The sequence below is a fragment of the Trachypithecus francoisi genome, unplaced genomic scaffold, assembly GCF_009764315.1.
Source record: "Trachypithecus francoisi isolate TF-2019V2 unplaced genomic scaffold, Tfra_2.0 Lachesis_group6, whole genome shotgun sequence".
Classification (NCBI taxonomy): domain Eukaryota; kingdom Metazoa; phylum Chordata; class Mammalia; order Primates; family Cercopithecidae; genus Trachypithecus; species Trachypithecus francoisi.
Window position 1 is genome coordinate 59,594,564 of NW_022681471.1, and position 20,953 is coordinate 59,615,516.

A 20,953-nucleotide genomic window follows, 5' to 3' on the forward strand; every position below is an offset into this window, starting at 1 on the left:
ATAGACGCAATAAAAAATGATAAAGGGGATATCACCACCGACCCCACAGAAATACAAACTACCATCAGAGAATACTATAAACACCTCTACGCAAATCAACTAGAAAATCTAGAAGAAATGGATAATTCCTGGACACTTACACTCTCCCAAGACTAAACCAGGAAGAAGTTGAATCCCTGAATAGACCAATAGCAGGCTCTGAAATTGAGGCAACAATTAATAGCCTACCCACCAAAAAAAGTCCAGGACCAGATGGATTCACAGCTGAATTCTACCAGAGGTACAAGGAGGAGCTGGTACCATTCCTTCTGAAACTATTTCAATCAATAGAAAAAGAGGGAATCCTCCCTAACTCTTTTTATGAGGCCAACATCATCCTGATACCAAAGCCTGGCAGAGACACAACAAAAAGAGAGAATTTTAGACCAATATCCCTGATGAACATCGATGCAAAAATCCTCAATAAAATACTGGCAAACCGGATTCAGCAGCACATCAAAAAGCTTATCCACCATGATCAAGTGGGCTTCATCCCTGGGATGCAAGGCTGGTTCAACATTCGCAAATCAATAAACGTAATCCAGCATATAAACAGAACCAAAGACAAGAACCACATGATTATCTCAATAGATGCAGAAAAGGCTTTTGACAAAATTCAACAGCCCTTTATGCTAAAAACGCTCAATAAATTTGGTATTGATGGAACGTACCTCAAAATAATAAGAGCTATTTATGACAAACCCACAGCTAATATCATACTGAATGGGCAAAAACTGGAAAAATTCCCTTTGAAAACTGGCACAAGACAGGGATGCCCTCTCTCACCACTCCTATTCAACATAGTGTTGGAAGTTCTGGCTAGGGCAATCAGGCAAGAGAAGAAATCAAGGGTATCCAGTTAGGAAAAGAAGAAGTCAAATTGTCCCTGTTTGCAGATGACATGATTGTATATTTAGAAAACCCCATTGTCTCAGCCCAAAATCTGCTTAAGCTGATAAGCAACTTCAGCAAAGTCTCAGGATACAAAATTAATGTGCAAAAATCACAAGCATTCTTATACACCAGTAACAGACAAGCAGAGAGCCAAATCAGGAATGAACTTCCATTCACAATTGCTTCAAAGAGAATCAAATACCTAGGAATCCAGCTTACAAGGGATGTAAAGGACCTCTTCAAGGAGAACTACAAACCACTGCTCAGTGAAATCAAAGAGGACACAAACAAATGGAAGAACATACCATGCTCATGGATAGGAAGAATCAATATCGTGAAAATGGCCATACTGCCCAGGTGATTTATAGATTCAATGCCATCCCCATCAAGCTACCAATGACTTTCTTCACAGAATTGGAAAAAACGGCTTTAAAGTTCATATGGAACCAAAAAAGAGCCCGCATTGCCAAGACAATCCTAAGTCAAAAGGACAAAGCTGGAGGCGTCACGCTACCTGACTTCAAACTATACTACAAGGCTACAGTAACCAAAACAGCATGGTACTGGTACCACAACAGAGATATAGACCAATGGAACAGAACAGAGTCCTCAGAAATAATACCACACATCTACAGCCATCTGATCTTTGACAAACCTGAGAGAAACAAGAAATGGGGAAAGGATTCCCTATTTAATAAATGGTGCTGGGAAAATTGGCTAGCCATAAGTAGAAAGCTGAAACTGGATCCTTTCCTTACCCCTTATACGAAAATTAATTCAAGATGGATTAGAGACTTAAATGTTAGACCTAATACCATAAAAACCCTAGAAGAAAATCTAGGTAGTACCATTCAGGACATAGGCTGGGCAAGGACTTCATGTCTAAAACACCAAAAGCAACGGCAGCAAAAGCAAAAATTGACACATGGGATCTAATTAAACTAAAGAGCTTTTGCACAGCCAAAGAAACTACCATCAGAGTGAACAGGCAACCTACAGAATGGGAAAAAATTTTTGCAACCTACTCATCTGACAAAGGGCTAATATCCAGAATCTACCAAGAACTCAAAAACAAATACAAGAAAAAAGCAAACAACCCCATCAAAAAGTGGGGAAAGGATATGAACAGACATTTCTCAAAAGAAGACATCCATACAGCCAACAGACACATGAAAAAATGCTCATCATCACTGGCCATCAGAGAAATGCAAATCAAAACCACAATGAGATACCATCTCACACCAGTTAGAATGGCAATCATTAAGAAGTCAGGAAACAACAGGTGTTGGAGAGGATGTGGAGAAATAGGAACACTTTTACACTGTTGGTGGGATTGTAAACTAGTTCAACCATTATGGAAAACAGTATGGCGATTCCTCAAGGATCTAGAACTAGATGTACCATATGACCCAGCCATCCCACTACTGGGTATATACCCAAAGGATTATAAATTACTCTACTACAAAGACACATGCACACGTTTGTTTATTGCGGCACTATTCACAATAGCAAAGACTTGGAATCAACCCAAATGTCCATCTGTGACAGACTGGATTAAGAAAATGTGGCACATATACACCATGGAATACTATGCAGCCATCAAAAAGGATGAGTTTGCGTCCTTTGTAGGGACATGGATGCAGCTGGAAACCATCATTCTCAGCAAACTATCACAAGAAGAGAAAACCAAACACCGCATGTTCTCACTCATAGGTGGGAACTGAACAATGAGATCACTTGGACTCGGGAAGGGAACATCACACACTGGGGCCTATCATGGGGAGGGGGGAGGAGGGAGGGATTGCATTGGGGAGTTATACATGATATAAACGTCATGCACATGTACCCTAGAACTTAAAGTATAATAAAAAAAATAAAAAATAAAAAAAAAAAAAAAAAAAAAAAAAAAAAAAAAAAAAAAAAAAAGTTTAGTACTTTTTTGTGACCTACCATATCATCTATCCTGAGAATAATCTATATGCTGATAAAAAGAATGTGTATTCTGCAGTTCTTGGATAAAATTTCTGTACATATCTATTAGATCAATTTTTTTCCTGTAGTACAGATAAAGTCTGATGTTCTGATGATTTTCTGTCTAGAAGATCTGTCAAATAACTGAAAGTTGAGTGTTGAGCCTCCAGTACCATTGCATTGGAGCCTACCTCTCTCTTAGCTCTAATAATAATTGCTTATATATCTGGGTGCTCCAGCATTGGATGCATATATATTTAAAATCATTATATACACTTGCTAAATTGACCATTTTATCATTACATGGTGGTCTTTTGTTTCTTCTTAAAGTTGTTGTCTTGAAATCTATTTTGTCTGATATAATTAAAGCTCCTGTCATTCTTTTTTGGTTTCCATTTCCATGAAATATCGATTTGTTTTCATTTGTTTTCTGTCTACATGTGTCTTCTTAGGTGGCATGTGTTTCCTGTGGGTACCAGAACAATGGGTCATGTTTTTTAATACATTCAGCCACTCTGTGTCTTTTGATTGAAGAGTTTAGTCCATTTAAATTCAATATTATTATTGATAAGTGAAGACTTAACTTCTGCCATTTTATTATCTGCTTTCTGGTTGTTTTGTAATTTTCTCTTTTTTATTTTCTTCCTGCCTTTCTTTAGTGAATGTACTTTTCTCTGGTGATACGATTTATTTTTTTCTTTTATTTTTTTTTGTATCCATTGTATGTTATTTGGTTTGAGGTTATTATGAGGCTTGCCAATATTGTCTTATAATCCATTATTTTAAGCTGATAATGACTTAAAACTGAATGAGGAGCAAACAAGGAATAATAAAACTACATCTTAACTTTGCCCCGTCATTTTTTAATCTTTTTTAAAATTTAAATCTTATTGTATTGTAAATGTCTTGGTAAGTTGTTGTAGTTGATTACTTATTGCTCATTAATATGTTGTTATCTCTTATTGAAGTGTTGGGGAAAAGCTGAGGGTTGGGAAGAAAGCTGAGGCAGGGCTTGCATGACAGACATAATGTCCTCTGGAATGTGTCTAGACTTGCTGGCTCCTTGCTCCTAGCCCTCCTAGGCGCCTATCCCCATTATCTCAAGTAGCAAAACATGTTCCATATAAATGCTAAACCGTCACAGCCGTACATCATGCGCCTGCCCTTTCAGCCTCCACATTCTCACCACCTGTTTCTTTGTTGGATTACCAATAAATAGCCTGAGCTCCCGGGGGGTGGGGTGTCGGGCTTCCCAGCCTCCATGATCGCAGTGGTCCTCCTTGTCCGACTTCTGTCTCTTGAACTGTCTTTTTTTCTAAATACTTTGACTCCACCGGACTTCGTCACCCTCATGACCTGGTGTTGGATCTGGCCACTTCAAAATTCCTGGTGCCCAACGTGGGGTGACAAAGACCCCAGTGAAGGAATGCCAGAGCATGTGAGAGTGGAGGACATCTAAAAGAAGCTAGAAGCTCGGTGAGAAAGCTGAGCACTCGGAAGAACCAGGGTAATAATGGGACAAAGTGAAAGTAGACTTTCTGCTTATTTAAATTTCTTAAGGCATTTATTACTAAGAGGGGGAGTGAAAGAGTGAAAGCTAGTACTCAGAATTTGTTATCACTCTTTAGTGCAGTAAAGCAGTTTTGCCCATGGTTCCCAGAAGAAGGGACTATGGAGTTGGATCAATGGGAGAGAATTGGTAGAGACTTTTAAAATGTATAAAGATGGAGCAAAATTTCTAGTCTCAGTTTGGTCACTGTGGGTGCTAATAAAAGCAGCTCTTGAGCCATTTCAAACAGATGATGAGACTTTGTTACCCCCAGGACCTGGTGCCGGGTCTGGCCACCCCAACATTGAAGAACTCCCTTTAGTATTTCTTGTAGAATAAGTCTTGTGTTGATGAAATTCCTCAGCTTTTGTTTAGAAACGTCTTTTTCCCTTTTATGTTTGAAGACTATTTTTTTTATAGATATACACTTCTAGGGTAAAAGTATTTTTCTTTCAGCACTTTAAACATGTCATGCCAGTCTCTCCTGACTTTTAAAGTTTCCACTGAAAAGTCTGCTGCCAGACATATTAGAGTTTCATTGTATGCTTGTTTCTTTTTTACTGCTGTTTCTTTTAGGATGCTTTATTCTTGATCTTTGGGAATTTGATTATTAAATGCCTTGAAATAGTCTTCTTTGGGTTAAATCTACTAGGTGTTCCATAATCTTCATGTACTTGGCTATTGATATTTCTCTAGCTTTGAGAAGTTTTCTATCTTGGAATAAACGTTCTACTCCTATCTCTCTACCTCTTCTTCAAGGCCAGTAACTCTTAGATTTGCCTTTTTGAGACTATTTTCTAGATCCTGTAGGTGTGCTTCATTGCTTTTACTTTTGAATTCTCTCACTTTGTGTTTTCAAATAGCCTGTCTTCAAGCTCACTAATTTTCTTCTCTGTGATTCTGCTTTTAAGATACTTTGCATTCTTAACTGAGCCAGTTGCATTTTTTTCAGCTGCAGATTTCTGCTTTATTTTCTCCCCCTGTGTTATCTTTAATTCTTTGAGTTTCCTCAACACAGCTATTTGAATACTCTGAAAGGTCAAATATCTCTTTTTAGCCAGGATTGGTCCCTCGTGGCTTATCGTCCTGGAATCAGGATCCCCAAGATCCTGCTTGGTGCTCTACCCCACTGTGACCAAGCTGGTAGCTAAGATGTATGACAAAGTCCCCTTTACTTTTCCCATTGCTTTTCTCAAACAGAAGGAGTATTGCCCATAGTCACTACAGCTGGCAATGTGCTGAGTCTCACCTGAAGCCAGCACATCTCAGAGTCTCACCCAAGACATAGTACATGAGTATCGCTGCTGGTTATTCAGAACGTATGGCTCTTCAGTTAGCAGGTGATTAAATCCTACTAGGACTGGATTCTTCCCTTCAAAGCAGTAGGTTCCTTTCTGGCCCAGGGCATGTTTAAAAATATCATCTGGAAGCTAGGGCTTGGAATTATTGACTCACAACTCTGCTCAGTGTCCTATCCTGCTGTGGCTGAACTGGTATCCAACATGCAAGACAAAGTCTTCCCCACTCTTTCTTCTCCTTTTCATAAGTGATAAAATGGGGGCTCTTTTGGAGCTGTGAGCTGTGCAGCCTGGAGTCAGGGGAGGGATAATGCCAGCAATTTCTTTGTTACCCAGCTGGCGTCTCAGTAGGTTATGTGCCTCCATAGTCTGCTGGTTCTGGGCCCAGTTCAGCACTAGGAAGTGCTTAAAAGTTGCAGTCCTTGTAGCCTAGACTGCCTTTCAACTTAGTTGAGAGCCCCAGAGCACTTTAATCTGTGGTGGAAAGGTTTGCAGAAACTCAAGTTTCTACCGCTGGCATGAGTAATTTCCTGCTGGCTGTGGCTGGTTTAAATGCTCCCTCTGTGGGGAGGCATCAGCTGAGTTTGGTCCAGCTTTTCTTTCTGCTGTAACAGAACAGCACTGAGTTCAGTGCCTCACAATTGTTGTGCTCTTCATTTCCCAGTTCCTCAGAGATGCTCTCACCACCCAGCAACTGCTGCCGGGGATAGGGGAAGAGTTTGCATTGGTAATTCAAGATTTTTTTTTTTTTTTCCTACCTCTTCAATTCCTCTTTTTGCAACACAAAGTTAAAACCAGGTACTGTGAATGCTAACCTGATTTTTTGGTTCTTATGAAGGTGCTTTTCTTTTGTAGATAGTTGTTAAATTGTTAAATTGATGTCCTTGTTGTGAGGGGAGGAATGATTGATGAAGCCTCCCATTCTTTCTTCTTCCTCTGCCCCCTCAGTAGTCATCTGTTAACGTGGCACTATCTTATATATGACAGCATTTATACAGCATCAATCTTTCATGTCTACCTTCAGTTTCCTATAGTTGTTTTATCATAACAACACTGTAGAGTAGATAGGTCAACTATTCTCTCATTTTTTAAGGAAAATAAACTAAATTCCAAATATGTTAGTCACATACTCAAGGTTACAGATAGCTGTTGACTGATTAATGATGGCTAAGTCTAAAGTAATATACAGTGTAATAGGAAGTTTATTTCTTAAAGATGAATCATTTGGAACAATTTTTTGCTTTTTCTTTTAGAATATGTATATATGTGTATGTACATATGTGTGTGTGTGTGTATATATAAGCACTAAAGCATATTCTCAATGTGCAAAGAGGCTGCAGTAATACGGATAAGTAAAATGAGTCAAACTCTGATTTTGAGGAAAAAATAGAGTAATGAAGACAATGGAAAGATTACAGCATATACACTAAGCCTAAAAGGCACAGCTATTTCTCAGGCCTCACAGATTGTTGGTAATAAAATAACGCAGGTGTGTGGCTTACAGATATCCTAATTTTTCCACAGTCAAGACTTTCATGTGCAATATTCTACTTTTAAAATGCTGACAGCGAATTTATATTTAAAATACTACTCAGGCCAACACTGCATGGGTGCAACCAAATGTCTTTTGGCAATTATCTTTATAAAGAAATAGAAACCATTATCTTTGGCATAAATAAAAAATAAAATATAAAAAGCTCGCCTATTTAGGGTATTTTAAATAAAGATACAGATGTATCACCATGTCAAAGATTGAGTCAGGTTCCTCCTCAATGGCTCAACAGCCAGTTATATGAAAACCCCAATATCACTAAACTACAGGAATCTCAGAATACTAATATTATCTAATTCTATTCTAGCCTCCCTGGGGTCAGATGAATGCAATTGTAAAACTTCCAGGTCAGTAAGTAGAGAGAGAGAAAAAGAAAACAAAATACACAAAAAATTATCCCACCCAGAGTAAGTTGATACACCAATACTCTAAAATATATTAGTAAATCTAACACTGTTGGGATTCACTCAGGATGGTGGCAGAAATATTAAAGGGAATTATTAGGGAAAGTTATAGGGAATAGTCAAAAACCTTTTTGGAAGGTCGAAAGGTTACATAGCTTGTAATAATTGAACAGGCTGAAGGCAGCTGGTTCTTACCTTAGAGCATTAGGTCATAGGGTAAATACTAAGGACAATAGAGGCTTCCCCAGTTAAGTCTGTTTACTCTACCTCCATTAACCTTTAAGCCAGATGGCCCTGGGGTGGGCAGTTGTGGGGGAATGTCTACCAGGGATATTGCCCCCCTAATAGTGCTTACTTTAAACCCAGGTACCTAAGCTTTAGTCATTCGTAGAACTACTCTCTTAACCATGTTAATTATCCACACGTGTGTTGACTCAGCTTCTGTTAATTGTATACTAAATAAATGCCTGGAGTGCAAACTGCTCAGGGCTGGCCGCAGTGAAAAAACCTCTTGGTGTGCAGGCGATCAGACACTCGGCAGGACTGGCAAAACGGTATCTCTGTCAGTGTATGTTTTATTCATCCGTCATTTGGGTCAGGGTCTGAAGGCAGACCCCCGCAGCTAATGCCCTCTTGTAAGGAGCAATAGGTCAAACGATAAGAAAGATATACAACAAAATAAGAACACAAATTGACAGCAGGAAAAATCATAGTATGATACAATCTAGAATTTTTAAAAATATTATGATCAGTGATACGGTTGGGCTCTGTGTCCTCATCAAAATCTCACCTTGAATTGTAATCCCCATAATCCCCACATGTCAAGGGTTGGACCAGGTAGAGGTAATTGGTTCATGGAGGTGACTCCCACATGGAGTTCTCATGATGACGAGTGAGTCTCACAAGATCTGATGGTTTTTTAAGAGTCTGGCATTTCCCCTGCTTGCACTCATTCTCTGTCTTGCCACCTTGTGAAGAGGTGTCTTCCACCATGATTGTAAGTTTCTTGAGGCCTCCCCAGCCATGTGGAACTGTGAGTCAGTTAAAACTCTTTTCTTCATAAATTACCCAGTCTTGAGTACTCCCTTATAGCAATGTGGGAGCAGACTACTACGTTCAACTGGTACTAAGAGTGGGGCATTGCTACAAGATGCCCGAGAATGCAGAAGTGACTTTGGAATTGAGTAATGGGCAGAGGTTGGAACAGCTGGGAAGACTCAGAAGACAGGAATATGTGGGAAAGTTTGGAACTTTGCAGAGACTTGTTGAATGGCTTTGACCAAAATGCTGAGAGTGATATGGACAATGAAGTCCAGGCTGAGCTGGTCTCGGGTGGAGATGAGAAACTTGTTGGGAACTGGAGTAAAGGTCACTCTTGCTATGCTTTAGCAAAGAAACTGGTGGCTTTTTGCCCCTGCCCTAGAGATCTGGGGAACTTTCAACTTGAGAAAGGTAATTTAGGGTATCTGCTGGAAGAAATTTCTAAGCGGTAAAGCATTCAAAAGGTGACAGAGCATAAAAGTTTGGAAAATTTGCAGCCTGATGATGCAATAGAAAGGAAAAACTCATTTTCTGGGGAGAAATTTAAGCCTTCTGCAGAAATTTTCATAAGTAACTGGGAGTCAAATGTGATTGCCAAAAAATGGGGGAAAATGTCTCCAGGGCGTGTCAGAGACCTTAGTGGCAGTCCCTCCCATCAAGGCCTAGAAGCCTAGGAGAGAAAAATTATTTTCTGGGCCGGGTCCAGGGCTTCCCTGCTGTGTGCAGCCTCAGCACTTTGTGCCCTGCGTCTCAGCCGCTCCAGCCATGGCTAAAGGGGGCCATGGTACAGCTTAGGCCATTGCTTCAGAGGATGAAAGCTCCAAGCTTTGGCAGTTTCCATCTAATGTTGGTCCTACAGGTGTGCAGAAGACAAAAATTGAGGTTTGAGAACCTTCACCTAGATTTCAGAAGATGTATGGAAATGCCTGGATTTCCAGGCAGAAGTCTGATTCAAGGGTGAAGCTCTCATGGAGAACTTCTGTTAGGACAGTGTAGAAGAAAAATGTGGGGTTAGAGCCCCCACACAGTTCCCACTGAAGCACTGCCTAGTCGAGCTGGGAGAAAAGGGCCACCTTCAGACCCCTGAATAGTAGATCCACCCACAGCTTGCACTGTGTGCCAAGAAAAGTGGCAGACACTCAATATCAGCTATGAAAGCAGTTAGGAGTGCAGCTGTACCCTGTAAAGTCACAAGAGTGGAGCTGCCCAAGGCCATGGGAGCCCACTTCTTGCATCAGCATGACCTGGATGTGAGACACAGAATCAAATGAGATAATTTTGGAACTTTAATAATTATTCTATTAGATTTTGGACTTATATGAGGCCTGTAGCTCCTTTGTTTTGGCCAACTTCTCCCATTTGGAACAGGTGTATTTACCCAATGCTTGTACCCTCATTGTATCTAGGAAGTAACTAATTTGTGTTTGATTTTACAAGCTCATAGACAGAAGGGACTTGCCTTGTCTGATATGGTACTTTGGACTTGGAATTTTGAGTTAATGTTACAATAAGTTTAAGACTTTGAGGGACTGTTGGAAGGGCATGATTTTGTTTTGAAATTGAGGACATAAGATTTTGGGAGGGGCCAGGGTCAGAATGATATGGTTTGGCTCTGTGTCCCCATCTAAATCTCACCTTGTATTGTAATCCCGATAATCTCCATGTGTCAAGAGTGGGACCAGGTAGAGGTAACTGAATCATAGAGGTGGTTTCTCCCATGCTGTTCTCATGATAATGAGTCTCACCATATCTGATAGTTTTATGTGTCTGGGATTGCCCGTGCTTGCACTCATTTTCTATCTTGCTGCCTTGCGAAGAGGTGCCTTATGCCATGATTGTAAGTTCCCCGATGCCTCTCCAGCCATGTAGAACTGTGAGTCAAACCTCTTTCTTTATAAATTACCCAGTCTCAGGTATTTCCTTATAGCAATGTGAAAACAAACTATTACATTTAGGATACACCCAAAGTGATAATATGTGAACAAAAAATTATAGAATTTTATACAGCTGGCTGTACTTTACATTCTCTCTAAACCTCTCAAACCTTTTTGAGATAGATACCCTCTACATTTTACAGATAAGCAGCTATACCTTAGAAAACTACTTGCTCAAGAGATGAAAAACAAGGAATAGAACACCAGTCTGTGTGACATCATACATGTTATGCACATTTTATTCATTGACTCTCCAGTGTACTATTTATACAAAAATTCAAACAGTACAGAAGAAATTCTATCATTGTTTTATATTTAGCATTTTGCATCTTGAATCAAGTAAATCTGCCTTAACTCATGAATGAAAAAATTATTTCTTTTTTATATTTTGTTTTTTATTTATCTACTATTTCAATAGTTTTGGGGAAACAGGTGGTGTTTGATTGTATGAATAAGTTCTTTAATGGTGATTTCTGAGATTTTGGTGCACCCATCACCCAAACAGTGTACACTGTAGCCAATGTATAGTTTTTAATCTCTCACCCCTCTCCCACCTTTTTCCCTGAGTCCCTAGAGGCTGTTATATCATTCTTACACCTTTGCATCTTCATAGATTAACTTCCACTTATATGTGAGAATATATTATGTTTGGTTGTCCACTCCTGAGTTACTTCACTTAGGACAATTGTCTCCAACTCCATCCAAGTTGCTACAAATGCCATTATTTCATTTCTTTTGATGGCTGAATGATATTCTGTTATGTATAGACACCACATTTTCTTTATCCATTCATTGATTGATGGGTATTTAGGCTGGTTCCATCTTTTTGCAATTGCAAATTTTGCTGCAATAAATATGTACGTGCCAGTGTTTTTTTTTTTTTTTTTTTTTTTTTAATATAATGACTTCTTTTCCTCTGGGTAGATACCCAGTAGTGGGATTTCTTGATTAATGGTAGTTCTACTTTTAGTTCTATAAGGAAACTCCGTACTGTTTTCCATAGTGGTTGTATTAGTTCAGAATTTCATGAGCAGTGTAAGTGTTCTGTTTTCACCTCACCCATGCCAACATCTACTATTTTTTGATGTTTTAATTATGGCTCTTCTTGCAAGACTAAGGCGGTATTGCACAGTGGTAGTTTTGATTAGCATTTCCCTGATCATTAGTGATATTTAGCATTTTTTCATATGTTGGCCACTTGTATATATTTTGAGAATTGTCTATTCATGTCTTTAACCCACTTTTTTATGGGATTCTTCGTTTTGTTTTTGCTGATTTGAGTTCCTTATAGATTCTGGATATTTGTTGGATACATTGTTTGTATTTTCTCCCACTTTTGGGGTTCTCTGTTTACTTTGCTGATTATTATTATTTTGCTATGCAGAAACTTAACAAAAACATCAAGTGCGGTGAAGACCACTGTGATGGTTAATACCAAGTGTCAACTTGTTGGATTGAAGGATACAAAGTATTGATCCTGGGTGTGCCTGTGAGGGTTTTGTCGAAGGAGATTAACATTTGAGCCAGTGGGCTGGGAAAGGCAGACCCGCCCTTAATATGGGTGGGCAGAATCTAATCAGCTGCCAACTCAGCTAATAAATGAGCAGTTAAAAAAATATGAAAAGAGAGACTGGCCTTGCCTCCCAGCCTGTATCTTTCTCCTGCGCTGGATGTTTTCTACCCTTGAACATTGGACTCCAAGTTCTTCAGTTTTGGAACTTGGACTGGCTCTCCTTGCTCCTCAGCCTGCAGATGGCCTATTGTGGGACCTTGTGATTGTGCGAGTTAATACTTAATAAACACCCCTTTATATATATCTATTCCATTAGTTCTGTCCCTCTAGAGAAACCTGACGTATTAGATTTTGGTACCAGGAGTGGTTCTAGAAGAACAATATTAAGGATGGAGTTCTTTAACTGGTTTTGGGGTTTCTGGAGTTGGCTGCTTAATATGATTAAGCCCCCAAATGCTAAGAACTCTACTTCTAATAGTATGGAGAACACTGATAATCCTTTGCCTGAACTGTTTGGAGTTACGCAAAATAATGCATTTGACACTCCTGATTCATTACCTGTGAGAGGCAAGGAGTTTAGTGACTCTATACATAATACCTTTGTCCATATGTGGAGAACCAAAGAACATAAGCTGGTTGACTGCTCCTAAGTTCAGTGGACAAAGTGATAAAAGAAAATGATAAACTCAGATTCTATATCCGGACTTCAGAAGCAGATACAGAGCTTCAAGTCTAAGACTGCCCTCAGTGAGAGCCTTATCTCCTCTAGAGAAATAACTGGAACTATGGAAAAAACAGACACAAGCTATTATGCAAGTGTCTGACCTGCAACAAAAGGTTCCCAAACAGCTTCGCCAGGTGTCCACTGATAAAGTGAGGGCATTGATTGGAAGAGAATGGGACCCTGCATCTTAGAAATGGGGATGTGTAGGAGGAGACTGATGAATCTGGGGGCACTGAATTTGAAAACTCTGAACCTTTCTTGCTAGAAGATACAGCTTCCCCATCCCCTCCTTGACCCATGCTGCCATAAAACCTTTCCACCTTTGTCTGAGCAGATAAACCCTTCACTGCCTGAGGCAACAGTGATGACCTCTCCTGAGGCAGTTGCCAGGTCAGATAATGTTGATTCTCCTTAAGAGCCACCCCCAACACCCCTGTTTGCTTCTAAACCTATAACTAAAGTCCTGGAGGGTCACTAGAGGTGAAGTTAAGATTGTGACCCATGAGGTGGTACGCTACACTTGAAAAGAACTGCTTGAGTTTTCTAATTTATATAAACAAATCTGGAGAACAGACATGAGAATAGATATTAAGGGTGTGGAATGATGGTAGAAGGAACATAGAGTTGGATCAGGCTGAATTTATTTGGGCCCACTAAGTAGGGACTCTGCCTTTGATGTTGCAGCTTGGGGAGTTAAAAAAAAAAAAAAAAAAAAGGTTCTAATAGTTTATTTTCTTGGTTAGGTGAAATACAGATTAAAAGATGGCCCACTGTGAGTGAGCTGGAAATGCCTGATCTCCCTAGGTTAATGTAGAGAAATGGATCCAAAGGCTTAAGGAGATTGGAATAGTGGAGTGAAGTAGTAATTTTAGACCTACTCATCCCAGCTTGGAGGGTCCAGAATACATACCCTTGACCAATGCCTTGCAGAATAGATTTGTGAGGGCAGCACTTGCATCTTTGAAGAGCCCTGTAATTGCTCTTCTCTGTAAGTCAGATCTAATGGTGGGAACCATAGTCGTTCAACTACAAAATTTAAATACAATAGAATAATTGGATCCCGAGGTGGCCAGGGCCAAGTGGCAGTATTCAGTCATCAAAGGCAAGGTGGGTATAACTACCATAATCAACAGCAGAGGCAAAGCTGCAATCAGAATTATCTCACTCATGTAGAGCTGTGGCATTGACTAATTAGTGTTCCTATAAGTGAAATTAATAGGAAGCCTTCTAGATTGCTACTTAATTTATACAAACAAAACTTCTAGGTCGAATGGACAATAGACTAATTTGAATTATAAAAACAGAATCACAGCCTCTCGATCAATTTCCAGACTCAAGCCAGTTTACAAACCAGAACCCCTTGAATGAAGGGGAGGCCAGGTCCCCTTGAGGAAGGACCTCACTACATTACCAACAATTTATGCAGTGAATCTTTCTCCAACCCTTGTGCAAGGAGACCTCTGGCCTTTTACCAGGGTAACTGTGCACTGGGGAAAGGGAAATTGATTGGCAATATATGGAACTACTGGACACTGGCTCTCAGCTTACGTTGTTTCCAGGGGATCCAAAATGTCACTGTGGTCCTCCAGTTGAAAGTAGGGGCTTATGGAGGATAGATAATTAATGGAGTTTTAGTTCAGGTCTGACTTACAGTGGGTCCAGTTGGTCTCCAGACTCTTCCTGTGGTCATTTCCCCAGTGCCAGAATGCATAATTGGTATACTTAGCAGCTGGCAGAACCCCTACAGACACCCTATTAAACTATACTGGAATACTTGGCAAACCGTATATAGTAGAATGATACTGTATCCTCATCTCTAACCTTATAAAATAAGTCAACTCAAAATGGATCAAAGACTTAAATCTAAGACTTGAAACCATAAAAATTCCAGAAGACAACATCAGAAAAACTCTTCTAGCCATTGGCTTAGGCAAAGAGTTTATGACCAAGAACCCAAAAGCAAGTGCAACAAAAAGATAGTGGAGGCCTAATTAGACAAAATTATTTTAATGTGTCAGTAAAAGCTTTCAACTTATTTTTCTCTATCCTTGTAAGCATATATATATATATATATTTTCAAATGTATATCATTTGATCTTGGTTACTTCATGAGAAATAATCCTGACAAATATTCACCAGGGAAAAAAAAGCAAAGCAAAAGCAGCCATTCAAAAATACTATTCAGGTAACTGTGGCAACCATTAAATATCAGCGGTCAGGAAGCTTTGGGCCAGATGAGCACACAGTTTTACCCATGGTGCAACACAGAAATTGGCTGAGAGATGACAATGTGTTGATGGAACAAAAGCTAGCACTTATGACTGAACAACTGAATGAGCAACCTGAGGAGGCATCTCTGCTCCATGGCTAGAACTTGAACGTGTATCTTAGAAACTCGATGATTCATCAATTTAGTTACGATTGATGTTGTTATAGCCTTCATTATCAGCATCATTGTGTGACTGATGTCATTGTTTACATCATTTCACAAAGAGCTAATATTGTGATACAAACTGCATTAAGTTCCTTACACATATTATCTAATCCTACAGCAACCCCATTAAAATGAAGTCTTTCAAACTTGAAAATGAGAGTTTGAGAGACTGAAAAAGAAAATCCTGAAGAGGTACTATCATTTCAATTCTGTATTCCCCACAAAAATATTTGTGTCAAGTTCAAAAAAATCAAGGAATTTAGCAAACAAATGATTTTCTTCTGTCAGAAAACCCCTACAAGTTATTCAGTGGATGTAGATAAAGTGTGAATTTTAGTGAATGGTATTGCACATGTTATTATAGATAAATTCAATCATTTGGCTGGTAATTCCTTTCCCTTATGCATATAGAAAATATCTTGCTGGAATTGTGAATAGGAACAAATATTAAAGATGTCAAGCTTACACATGATTCTAGAAGAAAAAATCTATTAAGAATATATGGGTGGTCAGGGTCTTAATGAATGTATAGTGAATGCAGAAATAGTATCTCAAAAATGCTTGCTCATAATTTTGAATATAAAACTTTTATCTAAACATAGATGATCAAAATGGATCTATCTTCCAGTAATATGAATGAGTGTGTATTAAACTGATGGAAAAGGCTCACATTCATTTGTGTCTTAGTCCATTTGTACTGCTCTAACAATGTACTTGAGACTCGGTGTTGTGGGAAGTCAGGGACCCCGAACGGAGGGACCAGCTGAAGCCATGGCAGAAGAACATAAATTGTGAAGATTTCATGGGCATTTATTAGTTCCCCAAATTAATACTTAATTTCTTACGCCCGTCTTTACTGCAATTTCTGAACATGAATTGTGAAGATTTCATGGACACTTATCACTTCCCCAGTCCATACCCTTGTGATTTCCTATGCTTGTCTTTACTCTTAGTTCCCTCATCTTTGTGAGCTGAGGAGGATTATGTCACCCAGGACCCTGTGATGATTGTGTTAACTGCACAAATTGTTGGTAGAGTATGTGTGCTTGAACAATATGAAATCTGGGCACCTTGAAAAAAGAACAGGATAACAGCAATGTTCAGGAAATGAGAGAACCTTAAACTCTGACTGCCGGTGAGCCAGGTGGAACAGAGCCATATTTCTCTTCTTTCAAAAGCAAATAGAACTATTGCTGATTTTTTTTTTTTTTTTTTTTTTTCAGCAAGGAACATCCCTGAGAGAAGAGTGGCCCCTGAGGGTAGGCCTCTGAAATGGCCCCTTTGGGTGCTGATGTCTTTTATGGTCGAAGACGAAGGGATGAAATAAGCCCTGGTCTCCTGTAGTGCTCCCAGGCTTATTAGGACAAGGAAATTCATGCCTAATAAATTTTGGTCAGACAGGTTGTCTGCTCTTAAACCCTGTCTCCTGATAAGATGTTATCAATGACAATGTGTGCCCAAAACTTCATTAGCAATTCTAATTTCACCCCGTCCTGTGATCTCACCCTGCCTCCATTTGCTTTGTGATATTTTATTACCTTGTGAAGCATGTGATCTCTGTAACCCACACCCTATTCGCACACTCCCTCCCCTTTTGAAAATCGCTACTAAAAACTTGCTGGTGTTAGAGCTCAGGGAGCATCATGGAACCTGCCAACATGTGATGTCTCCCCTGGACACTCAGCTTTGAAATTTTTCTCTCATATTCTTGTTTTATTTCTCAGACCAGCTGATGCTTAGGGAAATAGAAAAGAACCCACGTTGAATATCGGGGGTGGGGTTTTCCCCGATAACTCGGTAATCATAAAGAACATAGATTTATATTCTCAGAACTCTGGAGCCTGGAAAGACTAGGATCAAGGTTTCAGCAGGTTCAGTTTTCTGGTTAGAGCTTCTTCCAAAGAAGTCAGAAGAGCATGTTAACCTAACACTGTTAGGCCCTTTTAAAGGGACCTTAAATTCCACTAACAGGGTAGCAGGCTCCGTGGCATAATCATATAATAAAGGTCCCATCTATTAATATTGGCAACACCCAAATTTGGAGAAGACACATTCAAACAATAATATCCATCTCTGGCTTCCCAAAATTCTTGTCCTTCTCACTTGCAAAATACATTTATTCCATTTAGTCCCAAAATTCTTAACTAATTCAACATCAACTTTAAAGTCTAAGTCCAACATCTTAGCTAAATATCATATGAGGTCCACTCAAGATACAATTCATCCTGAGGAAAATCTCCAACTGTGAGCCTATAAAATGAAACAAGCTATGTCTTTCTAAAATACAGTGGCAGTATAGGCCAAGAACAGACATTTCCATTCCAAAAGGGAGACGTAGGAAAGGTCAAAGGAGAAACAGGTCCTAGGTTAGTCCAAAACACAAGGCAAAAATTATTAAAACTTGAGGCTTGAATAATCTTTGTGCCACGTTCCACCTTCCATACAAATTGGAGTGGGGGCAGGGTCCTTAAGGCTCCAGGTAAATTCACCCCTTTGTTGGACACAGCCCATGACACAACTCTCACAGGTTGCGGTGAGATACCTGTGGCTCTCCCAAGCTGGCATTGTGTGTTGGTGGCTCTAGAGGTCTGGGGTCTCAGGAGTGGCCCTAATCCCACAGCTCCACTCTAAGTATTGCTTTAGAGAGCTTTCTGCAACAACTCGGCTCTGGTGGCAGGTCTCTGCCCAGGCCCCAAAACTGTCTGAGGCATTATTTGACATTTAAGTGGACCATGCCATGCCTCTACAGCTCATGCACTCTGTGCACTTGTAAAATTGGCACCACATGGAGTTAGCACCCCATTAGCACCAAATTACCACCAATGCGCATTACTGTGCCTTCTGAAGTGCTAGCCTCAGCCATGCCTGGGCCCACTTGAACTACAACTGGGGCAAGGAGCACTAGGCCAGAATGCAGGTAACAAAGGCCTAAGACAACTTTGTGGCCCAGAAGTAGATCATCTTTGAATGATTTAGCACCAACTTAAGCACAAACATGTACTGCATAATGTGTGATAGTGTTGTTCCCTTTTAAGATCAAAGAGCCAGCAGTTTCTATTGTCTGGTGAAGGCTACTTTCCTCTTCTAAAGTAATATGGAAGAGTAAGCTAGACAAACACTGCATAAAGCCTCTTTTACAAGAGTCTTAATCCCATCCTCAAGGGAACAGCACTCATGGCCTAATCACCTCTTAAAGATCCTACCCGTTAATAAATTCTGCAACTCCTGAATTTAGGAGGGGAAACATTTAAACCATAGAAATCTATATATCAGTATCTCTTCCTGTGATGATGTCAATTTTTTAATGTAAACCAATATGAGAAGAAACAGCCAAATAATAGTCAAAGGGCAGCTTGAGACTAGGATTTTTTTGCTAAACATGGAAAGCCTACTTGAAACAAAAATAGGATATGCTGAATAGACAGTCTTACACCAATCAAATTGAAATACCCAGAAAAATGATAGAGTATTTCAAGGAGAATACTGCTTACATTATTATGCAGTGATAAGACTTCTCAGTGTAAAGTTTTTTTATTCAAAGATTCTTACTTAGCATAGGTGTGGAGTTAATATATTTACCTAGCATTGTCTCAAAAAAAGGGTGTCATGGAAAATATATTTTAAGAGCTATGTACTCATAGATCAGAAACATAAAAGTCTACCATCTCAGTATATCAACAAACTTTCATTTAGTGACAAACATCATTAGAAAATGATTACTTTCAGATAACATTTTCAGTGCTAAAATTTCAAAAAGTGTGTTTGTAAATATTAATAGTAAAACTTTAAGGTGATAAACTACAATATTTTGAGGACTTACTAATGAATATAGAGAGGTTATAGATATCAATATTTTAAAATAAGTCATTCTGTAATATTAATTTACAAATTAAAATTGTTGCTATTCATAAAAGAAGAAATGTATGCCTAGGCTTAGGCAAATGATGTTGTTCTTTTACTCATGCTAATGTACTGCACTCTTTTTTTTTTTTTAATACTTTAAGTTCTAGGGTACATGTGTACAACATGCAGGTTTGTTACATATGTATACATGTGCCATGTTGGTGTGCTGCACCCATTAACTCATCAGCACCCATCAACTCATCATTTACACCAGGTATAACTCCCAATGCCATCCCCACCGCTCCCCACAATAGGCCCTGGTGTGTGATGTTCCCCTTCCTGTGTCCAAGTGATCTCATTGTTCAATTCCCACCTATGAGTGAGAACATGTGGTGTTTGATTTTCTGTTCTTGTGATAGTTTGCTGAGAATGATGGTTTCCAGCTGCATCCATGTCCCTACAAAGGACACGAACTCATCCTTTTTCATGGCTGCATAGTATTCCATGGTGTATATGTGCCACATTTTCTTAATCCAGTCTGTCACAGATGGACATTTGGGTTGATTCCAAGTCTTTGCTACTGTGAATAGTGCTGCAATAAACATACGTGTGCATGTGTCTTTATAGCAGCATGATTTATAATCCTTTGGGTATATACCCAGTAATGGGATGGCTGGGTCAAATGGTATTTCTAGCTGTAGATCCTTGAGGAATCGCCACACTGTTTTCCACAATGGTTGAACTAGTTTACAATCCCCCAACAGTGTAGAAGTGTTCCTATTTCTCCACATCCTCTCCACACTGTTTTTTCCTGACTTTTTAATGATTGCCATTCTAACTGGTGTGAGATGGTATCTCATTGGTTTTTTGATTTGCATTTCTCTGATGGCCAGTGATGATGAGCATTTTTTCATGTGTCTGTTGGCTGTATGCTTATGTCCTGAATGGTATTACCTAGGTTTTCTTCTAGGGTTTTTATGGTATTAGGTCTAACATTTAAGTCTCTAATCCATCTTGAATTATTTTCATATAAGGAATAAGGGAAGGATCCAGTTTCAGCTTTCTACTTATGGCTAGCACCATTTATTAAATAGGGAATCCTTTCCCCATTTCTTATTTTTGTCAGGTTTGTCAAAGATCAGATGGTTGTAGATGTATGGCATTATTTCTGAGACTTCTTTTCTGTTCCATTGGTCTATATCTCCATTTTGGTATCAGTGCCATGCTATTTTGGTTACTGTAGCCTTGTAGTATAGTTTGAAGTCAGGTAGAGTGATGCCTCCAGCTTTGTTCTTTTGGCTTAGGATTGTCTTGGCAATGTGGACTCTCTTTTGGTACCATATGAACTTTAAAGCAGTTTTTTTTCCAATTCTGTGAAGAAAGTCATGGTAGCCTCATGGGAATGGCATTGAATCTATAAATTACCTTGGGCAGTATGGCCATCTTCACTATTGACTCTTCCTATCCATGAGCTGATATGTTCTTCCATTTGTTTGTGTCCTCTTTTATTTCACTGAGTAGTGGTTTGTACTTCTCCTTGAAGAGGTTCTTTACATCCCTTGTAAGTTGAATTGAAGGTATTTTACTCTCTTTGAAGCTATTGTGAATGGGAGTTTATTCATGATTTGCTCTCTGTTTGTCTGTTACTAGTACATAAGAATGGTTGTGATTTTTGCACATTGATTTTGTATCCTGAGACTTTGCTGAAGTTGCTTATCAGCTTAAGGAGATTTGGGGCTGAGACAATGGGGTTTTCT